The sequence below is a fragment of the Rhinatrema bivittatum genome, chromosome 1 (genome assembly GCF_901001135.1).
Source record: "Rhinatrema bivittatum chromosome 1, aRhiBiv1.1, whole genome shotgun sequence".
NCBI lineage: Eukaryota > Metazoa > Chordata > Amphibia > Gymnophiona > Rhinatrematidae > Rhinatrema > Rhinatrema bivittatum.
In genome coordinates this window covers 829,820,246-829,839,726 of record NC_042615.1, presented here as the reverse complement: position 1 = coordinate 829,839,726, position 19,481 = coordinate 829,820,246, and the positions used below count along the sequence as shown (strand labels likewise).

The 19,481-nt window shown below is 44.8% G+C and overlaps 1 long non-coding RNA gene across 1 annotated transcript in view; it reads left to right on the top strand.

Moving 5' to 3' along the window:
• Positions 1 to 2,519: 2,519 nt before the first annotated feature.
• The window catches only part of LOC115082551, a 40,076-nt gene continuing 23,114 nt past the window's right edge, over positions 2,520 to 19,481 (top strand). Inside the window, exon 1 of the long non-coding RNA XR_003854196.1 lies at positions 2,520 to 2,554. This is a non-coding gene — a long non-coding RNA (uncharacterized LOC115082551). The remainder of the gene's footprint in view (positions 2,555 to 19,481) is intronic.

Below are 19,481 nucleotides of genomic sequence, written 5' to 3'. Positions count from 1 at the left end.
GCGCCGCAAGGGCGTGGGTCTTATGCGCGCCTCTAGCTCCTCCCACTGGCGTCCGAATTCAAAGAAGAAATCTTTAAGCAGGCAATAACTCACACTGCAGCAAGAAATGTCCCACACAGACTGTCTGATGAAACTCCAGTTGGGAAAAGGATTCCAAACCGCCCGGTGAGCTCTCTCAGGCCGCGGATCTTATGCGCGCCTCTAGCTCCTCCCACTGGCATCCGAATTCAAAGAAAAAATCTTTAAGCAGGCAATAACTCACACTGCAGCAAGAAATGTCCCACACAGACTGTCTGATGAAACTCCAATTGGGAAAAGGATTCCAAACCGCCCTGTAACATTTTAGTACAGATATATTCACACACAAAACCAAGTTACGTGCATATTTTAACTATATTGAGCCCCAGGCTCTCACAGATATCATGCTAGTGCAGTGTATTATAGAGCTGGATTGTGTTGATTGTTGTTGCTGCCTTCTGAACTCACATGGATCCTCCACAATGCCCCAGAGCCTGATAAATACAGACTGGGGTATGAGATATACTTACACTTTCCCTCTCTTCATAAGTGTGTTTACTATACTGTTTAATTTTTAATTAATTAATTATACATTCCGCTTTCTATTATATTGAGTAATACCTCCAAGCACTGTTACCATTTATGCTAGTACCAGTTTTCATTGTTAGATATGATAAAGATTTCTTTTGCTAATATTTCACATCCCACAATAAACTGCTAAATCAGAATGGGACTCAGAATACAAAGGATGATGATAGGAAAACCAGGAGAGGGTGAGAGCGTCTGCTGCGGATCTTGGGGGTTTTTACTTCTGATCCTCAGATCTGGGTCTGATATCTCCTGATGTGGGACATTACTTTTATGTGTAAACCACATCAGGTCATGCGGTGTAACAAAGGTGTCTCAGGGTCGCGTGCCGACGTGTATAATGGCCCATCAGTGATGTCAAGGTGGGCTGTGTTGAGAAACTTGATCCCCTTGACTTTTTATTGAGGATGTGCCGGAGGGGAGGGGAAGAGTGATGAACGATGCGTGCTCGACCCCTAAACCCCTGCGAGCATGATAGCGCGGTGACATCATTGACTGGGGGCTCTTTTGATTGGAAATCACTGCAGGGGGCAGAGTATAAGGAGCTGCCTTGCTAGGAAACATGGCTGGCAGCCCAGGGGGGCACCAGTTTGGTGCCAGGAGTGTATTTGGTTCGCAACAGTGTTGACTCGCCAGAATGACAGCTACTGCCTGGAGACAATACCCTTATTCAATAAACATACACATGGTTACTGTGACTCCAACATCGCTCTAAGCTTCAACAGCAAGAGGAAATGTGGAAAAAAGGATTTGCACTCACAAAGCGGGGAGTAGCTGGCTTGTTACGGCGGTTACTACCCCAAACCAAATAAGCCTGATACTTCACTCTCAATGCATATGCAGCAGAGCTCTCTGCTTCAACGGCAGGGGAGAAGAAAAGAGGGTTCGCACTCTCAAAGAGGGGAGTAGCTGGCTTGTTACGGCGGTTACTACCCCAAACCAAATAAGCCTGATACTTCACTTTCGATGCATATCCAGCATGGCTCTCTGCTTCAACAGCAGGGGAGAAGAAAATCAACCAGGTTTATTTACCTTGGTTCTATTTACCTTGGTCATTCTTTTGTTATCTCAGTGTTAATCTCTCTTTTGCCTTCTCTTCATTCCAAGTTACATTTTATCCCTGTTTTATTGTAACTGCTACCTTATTCTTCTATCACATGTTAATGTTTTTAAGTTATTAAGTATTTATTCTGTTGTCACACCTTGTTATTTGTAAACCGGCATGATGCGACTCCCATCGCGAATGCCGGTATATAAGAAATGTAAATAAATAAATAAATAAATAAACCAATAAGGGCTGTATAACATAGTCTGGGTAAAACAAATAAGCATGGGTGTAGCTTGCTTATTGCGGCGGTTACTACCCCTACTACCCCTAACTAATCAAGATTGATATTTCACTTGGATGCAGCTCCTCCACCGCTCTCTACATTAATGGTGGGGGTGGAAGGGAAATAGAACCAAGAGCTAAAAGAAACAGATAAGTATGAGAGAAAAAATGTGTGAAGCTTGCTGGGCAGACTGGATGGGCCGTTTGGTCTTCTTCTGCCGTCATTTCTATGTTTCTGTGTTTCTATGTAAGCCGAGGCCTTCTTCATCCACTCAAATTGGTTTGTGTAATAATTGCTTTAAGTCATGGTGACATATGGGGAGGGGGAGGGGGGAATGGGGGGGATGGGCATAGGCTGAGGCATTGGTGCTGCAGTCTTGATGTTACCCACTCTGGCTCCCTCCCCCTCGAGGCTCTGAATGGGAAGATTTTGATGCAAAATCAAAACATTAGACAGGACTGAAGTCTCCTGGTGACCTGGGGTTTGCTTCTCACACTTCTGTCTCCCCTGTAAAGTGACTTTGAATCTCTGTGACCTTCCCAGGAAAGCTTCATCCCTAATCTCACTCCTTGTTTTCTTTCATTTAGTATCCTGATATTGTCTCCAGGATTCTTCAGGTAAGCTTTAACTTTACCTCCTGATAATGATTCACATTAACTGTTCATAGGCTTAAATTTCTGTTACTGCCTCAGAAAGATCCCTTTTAAAACTTCTTTTTCTGTTCTCTCGTGTATGTTTCATCAATAAAATGTATAAAGAGATGACAGTATAGCAAAACCAAGAATTATACAAAAATAAGCTGTACTGGCAAATCTTCAGAATTTCAATTTATTAAATGTCAAGTAAGTCATAAATGTTGTGACTGAAGTGTTTAGTGGACCCTTTGGCCGAACTGTGACAGACTGGGGAGAGGTGTACTATAGCCTCTCAGAGGTGCATACCAGGCAAGAGCTGGACGTGAGCTTCACCCTGGAAGCCGGTACTCCCCCGGGAGGAGCCTGTAGGAGCCCGGCCACTGGGACTTAGGAGATCACGGAAGCTGGGGCTGGAGCAGGCAGGCAGGAATCAGAAGACAGGCAGGAACTGAAGCAGGACTGGCTACTGGAACCAGACAGGAAATGAAGCAGGACTGGCTACTGGAACCAGACAGAAGCTGAAGCAGAACTGGCTACTGGAACCAGACAGGAGCTGAAGCAGGACTGGCTACTGGAACCAGACAGGAAATGAAGCAGGACTGGCTACTAGAACCAGACAGGAGCTGAGGCAGGACTGGCTACTGGAACCAGACAGGAACTGAAGCAGGACTGGCTACTGGAACCAGACAGGAACTGAAGCAGGACTGGCTACTAGAACCAGACAGGAGCTGAGGCAGGACTGGCTACTGGAACCAGACAGGAAATGAAGCAGGACTGGCTACTAGAACCAGACAGGAGCTGAGGCAGGACTGGCTACTGGAACCAGACAGGAAATGAAGCAGGACTGGCTACAGGATCCAGACAAGAGCTGAAGCAGGACTGGCTACTGGATCCAGACAGGAGCTGAGGAAGGACTGGCTACTGGAACCAGACAGGAGCTGAGGAAGGACTGGCTACTGGAACCAGACAGGAGCTGAAGCAGGACTGGCTACTGGAACCAGACAGGAAATGAAGCAGGACTGGCTACAGGATCCAGACAAGAGCTGAAGCAGGACTGGCTACTGGATCCAGACAGGAGCTGAGGAAGGACTGGCTACTGGAACCAGACAGGAGCTGAAGCAGGACTGGCTACTGGAAGCAGACAGCAGCTGAAGCAGAACAGGTTACAGTAAGCAAGCCAGACAAAAGCAAGACTTGAGCATGGAGAAAACACAAGTCTCAGGGAGGAGCGGAGTCGCTAACGCAATAGAGCACTACGGGGCACGGCGCAACAGAGAACCGCAAGGAACCCCATTGCAAGGCAAAGTAATGGGCTCCGTGGTGGCCTTACATAGGCTGCGGCATCTGACATCATGGGTAGGGCGAAGCGTTCAGTGGCGGGAAACGGCCTTCAAAAGCGCGGCTTGCGTGCGCGCGTGCGCCTAGGGAGAAGGCGACCAGGCAGGGCTTCTCGGCAGCGTCCCCCCCCCGCGGGATGCCGCTAAACAGGCCACAGACCCTCGGAGATGTGCCGGGACCAAGGAGGTAAGGGCCTAGTTGCGGCTGCCTTGACTGGGACCGCAACAATAAATACATAACCAAAAGACACCAAACTACAAAATCTAAAATTCTTACGAGCTTAAACATGAGCCACTCAAACCAAAACAAACATCGTATAAATGCAGTAAATGCAAACAGACAAGTTATCAACTAAAAATTCACTTGAAATACAAAAATATCTATTTAAATAAATATTAACATATACTCAAGGAAGAATAAACTGAGCCCCAGGCTATTTTAGCACAGACATTTACACACATAAAACCAGCTTACATGCACACATTTACACAAACTGAGCCCCAGGCTATTTTAGTACAGACATTTACACACATAAAACCAGGTTACATGCATACATTTACACAAACTGAGCCCCGGCTATTTTAGTACAGACATTTACACACATAAAACCAGGTTACATGCATACATTTACACAAACTGAGGCCCAGGCTATTTTAGTACAGACATTTACACACATAAAACCAGGTTACATGCATACATTTACACAAACTGAGCCTCAGGCTATTTTAGTACAGACATTTACACACATAAAACCAGGTTACATGCATACATTTACACAAACTGAGCCCCGGCTATTTTAGTACAGACATTTACACACATAAAACCAGGTTACATGCATACATTTACACAAACTGAGCCCCGGCTATTTTAGTACAGACATTTACACACATAAAACCAGGTTACATGCATACATTTACACAAACTGAGCCCCGGCTATTTTAGTACAGACATTTACACACATAAAACCAGGTTACATGCATACATTTACACAAACTGAGATCCAGGCTATTTTAGTACAGACATTTAGACACATAAAACCAGGTTACATGCACACATTTACACAAACTGAGATCCAGGCTATTTTAGTACAGACATTTAGACACATAAAACCAGGTTACATGCATACATTTAAACAAACTGGGGCGGATTTTCAGAGCCCTGCTCGCGTAAATCCGCCCAAAACCGGGCGGATTTACGCGAGCAGGGCCCTGCGCGCCGGTGAGCCTATTTTACATAGGCTCACCGGCGCGCGCAGAACCCGGGACTCGCGTAAGTCCCGGGGTTTTCGGAGTGGGCGTGTCGGGAGGCGTGTCGGGGGCGGGGCCGGAGCGTGCGGCGTTGCGGGGGCGTGTCGGCAGCGTTTTGGGGGCGGGTACGGGGGCGTGGCTACGGCCCGGGGGCGTGGCCGCGCCCTCCGTACCCGCCCCCAGGTCGCGGCCCGGCGCGCAGGAGGCACGCTGGCGCGCGGGGATTTACGCCTCCCTCCGGGAGGCGTAAATCCCCCGACAAAGGTAGGATGGGGGGTTAGACAGGGCCGGGCGGGTGGGTTAGGTAGGGGAAGGGAGGGGAAGGTGAGGGGAGGGCAAAGGAAAGTTCCCTTCTAGGCCGCTCCGATTTCGGAGCGGCCTAGAAGGGAACGATAGCCTTGCGCGCGCCTGGATCGGCGCGCGCCGAAATCGATAGCCTTGCGCGCGCCGATCCAGGATTTTAGTAGATACGCGCGACTACGCGCGTATCTACTAAAATCCAGCGTACTTTTGTTTGCGCCTGGAGCGCAAACAAAAGTAGGCTGTTCGCGCTCGTCTGAAAATCTACCCCACTGAGCCTCAGGCTATTTTAGTACAGACATTTACACACATAAAACCAGGTTACACGCATACATTTACACAAACTGAGCCCCAGGCTATTTTAGTACAAACTTATGGGTTTATTTTCTAAAGCTTTATCACGTGCGATATATTGCAAATTAGGGGGAGGGAGGAGTCGGGGCTGGGAAGTGCGGACTTGGCGATGTTTTTTCTGGTCATAAGATTGTTTACCTTAATAATTTATTTTTAATTAATTATACATTCCGCTTTCTATTATATTGAGTAATACCTCCAAGCACTGTTACCATTTATGGTAGTACCAGTTTTCATTGTTAGATATGATAAAGATTTGGTTTCTAATATTTCACATCCCACAATAAAATGCTAAATCAGAATGGGACTCAGAATACAAAGGACGATGATAGGAAAACCAGGAGAGGGTGAGAGCGTCTGCAGCGGATCTTGGGGTTTTTACTTCTGATCCTCAGATCTGGCTCTGATACCTCCTGATGTGGGACGTTACTTTTATGTGTAAACCACGTCAGGTCATGCGGTGTAACAAAGGTGTCTCAGGGTCGCGTGCCGACGTGTATAATGGCCCATCAGTGATGTCAAGGTGGGCTGTGTTGAGAAACTTGATCCCCTTGACTTTTTATTGAGGATGTGCTGGAGGGGAGGGGAAGAGTGATGAACGATGCGTGCTCGACCCCTAAACCCCTGCGAGCATGATAGCGCGGTGACATCATTGACTGGGTGCCCTATTGATTGGAAATCACTGCAGGGGGCAGAGCATAAGGAGCTGCCTTGCTAAGTAACATGGCTGGCAGCCCGGGGGGGCACCAGTTTGGTGCCAGGTGTGTATGTGGCTCGGAACAGTGTTGATTAATATTTTGTTAATAATAAAGCCGGGGCCTTCTTCATCCACTCAAATTGGTTTGTGTAATAATTGCTTTCAGTCAGGGTGACATCCGGAGGGGGAGGGGATGGGCATAGGCTGAGGCATTGGTGCTGCAGTCTCGGCGTTACCCACTCTGGCTCCCTCCCCCTCGAGGCTCTGAATGGGAAGATTTTGATGCAAAAACAAAACGTTAGACAGGACTGAAGTCTCCTGGTGACCTGGGGTTTGCTTCTCACACTTCTGTCTCCCCTGTAAAGTGACTTTGAATCTCTGTGACCTTCCCAGGAAAGCTTCTTCCCTAATCTCACTCCTTGTTTTCTTTCATTTAGAGACCTGATATTGTCTCCAGGATTCTTCAGGTAAGCTTTAACTTTACCTCCTGACAGTGATTCACATTAACTGTTCATAGGCTTAACTTTGTGTTATTGCCTTAGAAAGATCCTTTTTATAAATTATTTTTCTGTTCTCTCTTGTATGTTTCATCAATAAAACTTATAAAGAGATGAAAAAGATTGTATAGCAAAACCAAGAATTATACAAACATAAGCTATACTGGCAAATCTTCAGAATTTCAATTTATTAAATGTCAAGTAAGTCATAAATACATAACCAAAGGTAACCAAACTACAAAATCTAAAGGGGGTCATTTTCAAAGGAGTTACGCATGTAAATGTGACATACTATCGTAGCAATTTTCAAAAGCTATTTACTCGAGTAAAGTGCACTTACTTGAGTAAATCCTATGGACAATTCAATGGCATATATTGTAGCAATTTTGAAAAGCCCACTTACTTGAGTAAAGTGTATTTACTCGAGCAAAAACCAGTTTTGCTCGAGTAAATGCTTTTTAAAATCTACCCCAAAATTATTACGAGCTTAAACATGAGCCACTCAAACCAAAACAAACATCGTATAAATGCAGTAAATGCAAACAGACAAGTTATGAACTTAAAATTCACTTGAAATACAAAAATATCTATTTAAATAAATATTAACATATATCAAGGAAGAATAAACTGAGCCCCAGGCTATTTTAGTATAGAGATTTACACACATAAAACCAGGTTATATGCATACATTTACACAAACAGCACCAGGGTATTTTAGTACAGACATGATAGCGGTGTTTAAAATCATGAGAGGTCTAGAATAGGGATGTGAATCGTTTTCCATATCGTCTTAACGATAGAAATCGTGTGGCAGGAGAAGAAAATCGTGTTTGGCACGATTATTTCGTTGAAAAATCGTTAAAAATCGTTTTTTCCGATTAGTGGGCACTAACTCAAAATGATACAAATAGACACTTTCCAGGTCACTGAAGGTCAGTTAGGAATGAATATGTGTTCCTATTGGCTGGCAGCCCTCTTATCTATTCATGTTACCAAGGTTACCACTGAGGTGATGGTTGGGGGGATGGGAAATGGAACTGGAAACTAACGAACACCAACAGAAAATGAAACAAAGTGTTTACACTTCCCAGGTCAGTAAAGGTCACTTAGGAATGAATATGTATGTATGTATTCCTATTGGCTGGCTGTGCTCTTATCTATTGATGTTACCAATATGGTTGGGGGGATGTGAAATGGAAACAGTTGGAAGCTTGACAAAAAAAGTAATGTGATAATCAGCACTCAAGTGACTAGAACTTGTTTGTTTATTATTTTTGTTAGCAGGCACCTGAAATGCTAGTGCATGTTGAATTTGCCAATCACTGTGCATTTTAGAAAGGTGGTCCTGGCTGGAACTGTACACAGTTCAAATATATGTAATTGATTGTTGGTAAGTGTATTTTTTAAGTAGCCACACTGGCACCAGTATGTTTACTTTTCCTCCTACTTAACTCACTAGCTCAGCTTTGTAAGAAGGGCTTCTCTGCTTGAGTGAGGGTCAGGCAGCTCCCCCCTGTCTGTGAAGCCAGCCTCTCACTAGTAATGCAGGGAGGGAGCTGTCTCAGACTTCACCATCCTCCCCCCCCCCCCCCACCCCACACACCATTCACTAGCTGGGACATGGGGGAAGTCAGGAGTGAGGGTCAGGCAGCTCCCCCCTGTCTGTGAAGCCAGCCTCTCACTAGTAATGCAGGGAGGGAGCTGTCTCAGACTTCACCATCCTCCTCCCCCCCCCCTCACCCACACACCATTCACTAGCTGGGACATGGGGGAAGTCAGGAGTGAGGGTCAGGCAGCTCCCCCCTGTCTGTGAAGCCAGCCTCTCACTAGTAATGCAGGGAGGGAGCTGTCTCAGACTTCACCATCCCCCCCCCCCCCCTCACCCACACACCATTCACTAGCTGGGACATGGGGGGAAGTCAGGAGTGAGGGTCAGGCAGCTCCCCCCTGTCTGTGAAGCCAGCCTCTCACTAGTAATGCAGGGAGGGAGCTGTCTCAGACTTCACCATCCTCCTCCCCCCCCCCCCCTCACCCACCCACCATTCACTAGCTGGGACATGGGGGAAGTCAGGAGTGAGGGTCAGGCAGCTCCCCCCTGTCTGTGAAGCCAGCCTCTCACTAGTAATGCAGGGAGGGAGCTGTCTCAGACTTCACCATCCTCCTCCCCCCCCCCCTCACCCACACACCATTCACTAGCTGGGACATGGGGGAAGTCAGGAGTGAGGGTCAGGCAGCTCCCCCCTGTCTGTGAAGCCAGCCTCTCACTAGTAATGCAGGGAGGGAGCTGTCTCAGACTTCACCATCCTCCTCCCCCCCCCCCCCCCCCTCACCCACACACCATTCACTAGCTGGGACATGGGGGAAGTCAGGAGTGAGGGTCAGGCAGCTCCCCCCTGTCTGTGAAGCCAGCCTCTCACTAGTAATGCAGGGAGGGAGCTGTCTCAGACTGGTATCAGGGTTAGGGCACTGTGTGCAGGAAGATCACAACACTCCTGGTATTAATAGGGATAGGGCACTGTAAGAGATGACTGTAGTAGATTGAATAAAGATCTGATGTTTCTGCTCTCCTCACACCAAACAAAAACAACACACAAGCAGAGAAGCCCTTCTTACAAAGCTGAGATAGTGAGTTAAGTAGGAGGAAAAGTAAACATACTTGTGCCAGTGTGGCTACTTAAAAATACACTTACCAACAATCAATTACATATATTTGAACTGTGTACAGTTCCAGCCAGGACCACCTTTCTAAAATGCACAGTGATTGGCAAATTCAACATGCACTAGCATTTCAGGTGCCTGCTAACAAAAATAATAAACAAACAAGTTCTAGTCACGTGAGTGCTGATCATTACATTACTTTTTTTGTCAAGCTTCCAACTGTTTCCATTTCACATCCCCCCAACCATTACCTCAGTGTTAGCCTTGGTAACATCAATAGATAAGAGCACAGCCAGCCAATAGGAATACATACATACATATTCATTCCTAAGTGACCTTTACTGACCTGGGAAGTGTGAACACTTTGTTTCATTTTCTGTTGGTGTTCGTTAGTTTCCAGTTCCATTTCCCATCCCCCCAACCATCACCTCAGTTGTAACCTTGGTAACATCAATAGATAAGAGGGCAGCCAGCCAATAGGAACACATATTCATTCCTAACTGACCTTCAGTGACCTGGAAAGTGTTTATTTGTATCATTTTCAGTTAGTGCGCACTAAATCGAGTTAGTGCGCACTAACTCCCGTTAGTGCGCACTAACACGATTTAACGATTTTTAACGATAAATCATTAGAATTTCTATTGTATCGTGTTCTATAACGATTTAAGACGATATTAACATTATCGGACGATAATTTTAATCGTTGAAAAACGATTCACAACCCTAGTCTAGAACGGGTAGATGTGAATAGGTTATTTACTCTTTCGGATAGTAGAAAGACTAGGGGGCACTCCATGAAGTTAGCATGAGGCACATTTAAAACTAATCGGAGAAAGTTCTTTTTTACTCAACGCACATTTAAACTCTGGAATTTGTTGCCAGAGGATGTGGTTCGTGCAGTTAGTATAGCGGTGTTTAAAAAGGATTGGATACGTTTTTGGAGGAGAAGGTCCATTACCTGCTATTAAGTTCACCTAGAGAATAGCCACTGCCATTAGCAATGGTTACATGGAATAGACTTAGTTTTTGGGTACTTGCCAGGTTCTTATGGCCTGGATTGGTCACTGTTGGAAACAGGATGCTAGGCCTGATGGACCCTTGGTCTGACCCAGTATGACATATTCTTATGTTTACTCTAATAAAACCAGGTTACATGCACACATTTACACACACTGAGCCCAGGCTATTTTAGTACAGATATTTACACACATAAAACCAGGTTACATGCAGACATTTACACAAACTAAGCCCAGGCTATTTTAGTACAGACATGATAGTGGTGTTTAAAATCATGAGAGGTCTAGAACGGTAAGATGTGAATAGGTTATTTACTCTTTCGGATAATAGAAAGACTAGGGGGCACTCCATGAAGTTAGCATGTGGCACATTTAAAACTAATCGGAGAAAGTTATTTTTTACTCAACGCACATTTAAACTCTGGAATTTGTTGCCAGAGGATGTGGTTAGTGCAGTTAGTATAGCTGTGTTTAAAAAAGGATTGGATAAGTTTTTGGAGGAGAAGTCCATTACCTGCTATTAAGTTCACCTAGAGAATAGCCACTGCCATTAACAATGGTAACAAGGAATAGACTTAGTTTTTGGGTACTTGCCAGGTTCTTATGGCCTGGATTGGTCACTGTTGGAAACAGGATGCTAGGCATGATGGACCCTTGGTCTGACCCAGTATGGCATATTCTTATGTTCTTATGTTTACTCTAATAAAACCAGGTTACATGCATACATTTACACAAACTGAGCCCCAGGCTACTTTAGTACAGACATGATAGCGGTGTTTAAAATCATGAGAGGTCTAGAATAGGGATGTGAATCGTTTTCCATATCGTCTTAACGATAGAAATCGTGTGGCAGGAGAAGAAAATCGTGTTTGGCACGATTATTTCGTTGAAAAATCGTTAAAAATCGTTTTTTCCGATTAGTGGGCACTAACTCAAAATGATACAAATAGACACTTTCCAGGTCACTGAAGGTCAGTTAGGAATGAATATGTGTTCCTATTGGCTGGCAGCCCTCTTATCTATTCATGTTACCAAGGTTACCACTGAGGTGATGGTTGGGGGGATGGGAAATGGAACTGGAAACTAACGAACACCAACAGAAAATGAAACAAAGTGTTTACACTTCCCAGGTCAGTAAAGGTCACTTAGGAATGAATATGTATGTATGTATTCCTATTGGCTGGCTGTGCTCTTATCTATTGATGTTACCAATATGGTTGGGGGGATGTGAAATGGAAACAGTTGGAAGCTTGACAAAAAAGTAATGTGATAATCAGCACTCACGTGACTAGAACTTGTTTGTTTATTATTTTTGTTAGCAGGCACCTGAAATGCTAGTTCATGTTGAATTTGCCAATCACTGTGCATTTTAGAAAGGTGGTCCTGGCTGGAACTGTACACAGTTCAAATATATGTAATTGATTGTTGGTAAGTGTATTTTTTAAGTAGCCACACTGGCACCAGTATGTTTACTTTTCCTCCTACTTAACTCACTAGCTCAGCTTTGTAAGAAGGGCTTCTCTGCTTGAGTGAGGGTCAGGCAGCTCCCCCCTGTCTGTGAAGCCAGCCTCTCACTAGTAATGCAGGGAGGGAGCTGTCTCAGACTTCACCATCCTCCCCCCCCCCCCCTCACCCACACACCATTCACTAGCTGGGACATGGGGGAAGTCAGGAGTGAGGGTCAGGCAGCTCCCCCCTGTCTGTGAAGCCAGCCTCTCACTAGTAATGCAGGGAGGGAGCTGTCTCAGACTTCACCATCCTCCCCCCCCCCTCACCCACACACCATTCACTAGCTGGGACATGGGGGAAGTCAGGAGTGAGGGTCAGGCAGCTCCCCCCTGTCTGTGAAGCCAGCCTCTCACTAGTAATGCAGGGAGGGAGCTGTCTCAGACTTCACCATCCTCCTCCCCCCCCCCCTCACCCACACACCATTCACTAGCTGGGACATGGGGGAAGTCAGGAGTGAGGGTCAGGCAGCTCCCCCCTGTCTGTGAAGCCAGCCTCTCACTAGTAATGCAGGGAGGGAGCTGTCTCAGACTTCACCATCCTCCCCCCCCCCTTACCCACACACCATTCACTAGCTGGGACATGGGGGAAGTCAGGAGTGAGGGTCAGGCAGCTCCCCCCTGTCTGTGAAGCCAGCCTCTCACTAGTAATGCAGGGAGGGAGCTGTCTCAGACTGGTATCAGGGTTAGGGCACTGTGTGCAGGAAGATCACAACACTCCTGGTATTAATAGGGATAGGGCACTGTAAGAGATGACTGTAGTAGATTGAATAAAGATCTGATGTTTCTGCTCTCCTCACACCAAACAAAAACAACACACAAGCAGAGAAGCCCTTCTTACAAAGCTGAGCTAGTGAGTTAAGTAGGAGGAAAAGTAAACATACTTGTGCCAGTGTGGCTACTTAAAAAATACACTTACCAACAATCAATTACATATATTTGAACTGTGTACAGTTCCAGCCAGGACCACCTTTCTAAAATGCACAGTGATTGGCAAATTCAACATGCACTAGCATTTCAGGTGCCTGCTAACAAAAATAATAAACAAACAAGTTCTAGTCACGTGAGTGCTGATCATTACATTACTTTTTTTGTCAAGCTTCCAACTGTTTCCATTTCACATCCCCCCAACCATTACCTCAGTGTTAGCCTTGGTAACATCAATAGATAAGAGCACAGCCAGCCAATAGGAATACATACATACATATTCATTCCTAAGTGACCTTTACTGACCTGGGAAGTGTGAACACTTTGTTTCATTTTCTGTTGGTGTTCGTTAGTTTCCAGTTCCATTTCCCATCCCCCCAACCATCACCTCAGTGGTAACCTTGGTAACATCAATAGATAAGAGGGCAGCCAGCCAATAGGAACACATATTCATTCCTAACTGACCTTCAGTGACCTGGAAAGTGTTTATTTGTATCATTTTCAGTTAGTGCGCACTAAATCGAGTTAGTGCGCACTAACTCCCGTTAGTGTGCACTAACACGATTTAACGATTTTTAACGATAAATCATTAGAATTTCTATTGTATCGTGTTCTATAACGATTTAAGACGATATTAACATTATCGGACGATAATTTTAATCGTTGAAAAAACGATTCACAACCCTAGTCTAGAACGGGTAGATGTGAATAGGTTATTTACTCTTTCGGATAGTAGAAAGACTAGGGGGCACTCCATGAAGTTAGCATGAGGCACATTTAAAACTAATCGGAGAAAGTTCTTTTTTACTCAACGCACATTTAAACTCTGGAATTTGTTGCCAGAGGATGTGGTTCGTGCAGTTAGTATAGCGGTGTTTAAAAAAGGATTGGATACGTTTTTGGAGGAGAAGTCCATTACCTGCTATTAAGTTCACCTAGAGAATAGCCACTGCCATTAACAATGGTTACATGGAATAGACTTAGTTTTTGGGTACTTGCCAGGTTCTTATGGCCTGGATTGGTCACTGTTGGAAACAGGATGCTAGGCCTGATGGACCCTTGGTCTGACCCAGTATGACATATTCTTATGTTTACTCTAATAAAACCAGGTTACATGCACACATTTACACACACTGAGCCCAGGCTATTTTAGTACAGATATTTACACACATAAAACCAGGTTACATGCAGACATTTACACAAACTAAGCCCAGGCTATTTTAGTACAGACATGATAGTGGTGTTTAAAATCATGAGAGGTCTAGAACGGTAAGATGTGAATAGGTTATTTACTCTTTCGGATAATAGAAAGACTAGGGGGCACTCCATGAAGTTAGCATGTGGCACATTTAAAACTAATCGGAGAAAGTTATTTTTTACTCAACGCACATTTAAACTCTGGAATTTGTTGCCAGAGGATGTGGTTAGTGCAGTTAGTATAGCTGTGTTTAAAAAAGGATTGGATAAGTTTTTGGAGGAGAAGTCCATTACCTGCTATTAAGTTCACCTAGAGAATAGCCACTGCCATTAACAATGGTAACAAGGAATAGACTTAGTTTTTGGGTACTTGCCAGGTTCTTATGGCCTGGATTGGTCACTGTTGGAAAACAGGATGCTAGGCATGATGGACCCTTGGTCTGACCCAGTATGGCATATTCTTATGTTCTTATGTTTACTCTAATAAAACCAGGTTACATGCATACATTTACACAAACTGAGCCCCAGGCTATTTTAGTACAGACATGATAGCGGTGTTTAAAATCATGAGAGGTCTAGAATAGGGATGTGAATCGTTTTCCATATCGTCTTAACGATAGAAATCGTGTGGCAGGAGAAGAAAATCGTGTTTGGCACGATTATTTCGTTGAAAAAATCGTTAAAAATCGTTTTTTCCGATTAGTGGGCACTAACTCAAAATGATACAAATAGACACTTTCCAGGTCACTGAAGGTCAGTTAGGAATGAATATGTGTTCCTATTGGCTGGCAGCCCTCTTATCTATTCATGTTACCAAGGTTACCACTGAGGTGATGGTTGGGGGGATGGGAAATGGAACTGGAAACTAACGAACACCAACAGAAAATGAAACAAAGTGTTTACACTTCCCAGGTCAGTAAAGGTCACTTAGGAATGAATATGTATGTATGTATTCCTATTGGCTGGCTGTGCTCTTATCTATTGATGTTACCAATATGGTTGGGGGGATGTGAAATGGAAACAGTTGGAAGCTTGACAAAAAAAGTAATGTGATAATCAGCACTCACGTGACTAGAACTTGTTTGTTTATTATTTTTGTTAGCAGGCACCTGAAATGCTAGTTCATGTTGAATTTGCCAATCACTGTGCATTTTAGAAAGGTGGTCCTGGCTGGAACTGTACACAGTTCAAATATATGTAATTGATTGTTGGTAAGTGTATTTTTTAAGTAGCCACACTGGCACCAGTATGTTTACTTTTCCTCCTACTTAACTCACTAGCTCAGCTTTGTAAGAAGGGCTTCTCTGCTTGAGTGAGGGTCAGGCAGCTCCCCCCTGTCTGTGAAGCCAGCCTCTCACTAGTAATGCAGGGAGAGAGCTGTCTCAGACTTCACCATCCTCCCCCCCCCCCTCACCCACACACCATTCACTAGCTGGGACATGGGGGAAGTCAGGAGTGAGGGTCAGGCAGCTCCCCCCCTGTCTGTGAAGCCAGCCTCTCACTAGTAATGCAGGGAGGGAGCTGTCTCAGACTTCACCATCCTCCCCCCCCTCACCCACACACCATTCACTAGCTGGGACATGGGGGAAGTCAGGAGTGAGGGTCAGGCAGCTCCCCCCTGTCTGTGAAGCCAGCCTCTCACTAGTAATGCAGGGAGGGAGCTGTCTCAGACTTCACCATCCTCCTCCCCCCCCCCCCCCCCCTCACCCACACACCATTCACTAGCTGGGACATGGGGGAAGTCAGGAGTGAGGGTCAGGCAGCTCCCCCCTGTCTGTGAAGCCAGCCTCTCACTAGTAATGCAGGGAGGGAGCTGTCTCAGACTTCACCATCCTCCCCCCCCCCTCACCCACACACCATTCACTAGCTGGGACATGGGGGAAGTCAGGAGTGAGGGTCAGGCAGCTCCCCCCTGTCTGTGAAGCCAGCCTCTCACTAGTAATGCAGGGAGGGAGCTGTCTCAGACTTCACCATCCTCCTCCCCCTCCCCCCCCTCACCCACACACCATTCACTAGCTGGGACATGGGGGAAGTCAGGAGTGAGGGTCAGGCAGCTCCCCCCTGTCTGTGAAGCCAGCCTCTCACTAGTAATGCAGGGAGGGAGCTGTCTCAGACTTCACCATCCTCCTCCCCCCCCCCCTCACCCACACACCATTCACTAGCTGGGACATGGGGGAAGTCAGGAGTGAGGGTCAGGCAGCTCCCCCCTGTCTGTGAAGCCAGCCTCTCACTAGTAATGCAGGTTGGGAGCTGTCTCAGACTTCACCATCCTCCCAACCCCCCTCACCCACACACCATTCACTAGCTGGGACATGGGGGAAGTCAGGAGTGAGGGTCAGGCAGCTCCCCCCTGTCTGTGAAGCCAGCCTCTCACTAGTAATGCAGGGAGGGAGCTGTCTCAGACTGGTATCAGGGTTAGGGCACTGTGTGCAGGAAGATCACAACACTCCTGGTATTAATAGGGATAGGGCACTGTAAGAGATGACTGTAGTAGATTGAATAAAGATCTGATGTTTCTGCTCTCCTCACACCAAACAAAAACAACACACAAGCAGAGAAGCCCTTCTTACAAAGCTGAGATAGTGAGTTAAGTAGGAGGAAAAGTAAACATACTTGTGCCAGTGTGGCTACTTAAAAAATACACTTACCAACAATCAATTACATATATTTGAACTGTGTACAGTTCCAGCCAGGACCACCTTTCTAAAATGCACAGTGATTGGCAAATTCAACATGCACTAGCATTTCAGGTGCCTGCTAACAAAAATAATAAACAAACAAGTTCTAGTCACGTGAGTGCTGATCATTACATTACTTTTTTTGTCAAGCTTCCAACTGTTTCCATTTCACATCCCCCCAACCATTACCTCAGTGTTAGCCTTGGTAACATCAATAGATAAGAGCACAGCCAGCCAATAGGAATACATACATACATATTCATTCCTAAGTGACCTTTACTGACCTGGGAAGTGTGAACACTTTGTTTCATTTTCTGTTGGTGTTCGTTAGTTTCCAGTTCCATTTCCCATCCCCCCAACCATCACCTCAGTGGTAACCTTGGTAACATCAATAGATAAGAGGGCAGCCAGCCAATAGGAACACATATTCATTCCTAACTGACCTTCAGTGACCTGGAAAGTGTTTATTTGTATCATTTTCAGTTAGTGCGCACTAAATCGAGATAGTGCGCACTAACTCCCGTTAGTGCGCACTAACACGATTTAACGATTTTTAACGATAAATCATTAGAATTTCTATTGTATCGTGTTCTATAACGATTTAAGACGATATTAACATTATCGGACGATAATTTTAATCGTTGAAAAACGATTCACAACCCTAGTCTAGAACGGGTAGATGTGAATAGGTTATTTACTCTTTCGGATAGTAGAAAGACTAGGGGGCACTCCATGAAGTTAGCATGAGGCACATTTAAAACTAATCGGAGAAAGTTCTTTTTTACTCAACGCACATTTAAACTCTGGAATTTGTTGCCAGAGGATGTGGTTCGTGCAGTTAGTATAGCGGTGTTTAAAAAAGGATTGGATACGTTTTTGGAGGAGAAGTCCATTACCTGCTATTAAGTTCACCTAGAGAATAGCCACTGCCATTAACAATGGTTACATGGAATAGACTTAGTTTTTGGGTACTTGCCAGGTTCTTATGGCCTGGATTGGTCACTGTTGGAAACAGGATGCTAGGCCTGATGGACCCTTGGTCTGACCCAGTATGACATATTCTTATGTTTACTCTAATAAAACCAGGTTACATGCACACATTTACACACACTGAGCCCAGGCTATTTTAGTACAGATATTTACACACATAAAACCAGGTTACATGCAGACATTTACACAAACTAAGCCCAGGCTATTTTAGTACAGACATGATAGTGGTGTTTAAAATCATGAGAGGTCTAGAACGGTAAGATGTGAATAGGTTATTTACTCTTTCGGATAATAGAAAGACTAGGGGGCACTCCATGAAGTTAGCATGTGGCACATTTAAAACTAATCGGAGAAAGTTATTTTTTACTCAACGCACATTTAAACTCTGGAATTTGTTGCCAGAGGATGTGGTTAGTGCAGTTAGTATAGCTGTGTTTAAAAAAGGATTGGATAAGTTTTTGGAGGAGAAGTCCATTACCTGCTATTAAGTTCACCTAGAGAATAGCCACTGCCATTAACAATGGTAACAAGGAATAGACTTAGTTTTTGGGTACTTGCCAGGTTCTTATGGCCTGGATTGGTCACTGTTGGAAACAGGATGCTAGGCATGATGGACCCTTGGTCTGACCCAGTATGGCATATTCTTATGTTCTTATGTTTACTCTAATAAAACCAGGTTACATGCATACATTTACACAAACTGAGCCCCAGGCTATTTTAGTACAGACATTTACACACATAAAACCAGGTTACATGCAGACATTTACACAAAGTGAGTCCCAGGCTATTTTAGTACAGACATTTACACAGATAAAACCAGGTTACATGCATACATTTACACAAACTGAGCTGCAGGCTATTTTAGTACAGATATTTACACACATAAAACCAGTTTACATGCATACATTTACACAAACTGAGCCCAGGCTATTTTAGTACAGACATTTACACACATAAAACCAGGTTACGTGCATACATTTACACACACTGAGCCCCAGACTATTTTAGTACAGTCATTTACACACATAAAACCAGCTTACATACAGTATTTACACAAACTGAGCCCCAGGCTATATTAGTACAGACATTTACACACATAAAACCAGGTTACATGCATACATTTACACAAACTGAGCCCCAGGCTACTTTAGTACAGATATTTACACACATAAAACCAGGTTACATGCACACATTTACACAAACTGAGCCCCAGGCTTTATTAGGGAAGGACCCAAGAAGCAAGATGGTAGACGGTCTAGAAAAGCCATGAGGTGAAGAAAACAAAAGCTAGAACATTTCCTTATCTAAATAATATATTTCCAAGGCATCAGTCTAGCTTTTCTTTTCTCCACCTACAGGCTATTTTAGTACAGATATTTGCACACATAAAACTAGGTTACATGCACACATTTACACAAACTGAGCCCCAAGCTATTTTAGTACAGACATTTACACACATAAAACCAGGTTACATGCACACATTTACACAAGCTGAGCCCAGGCTA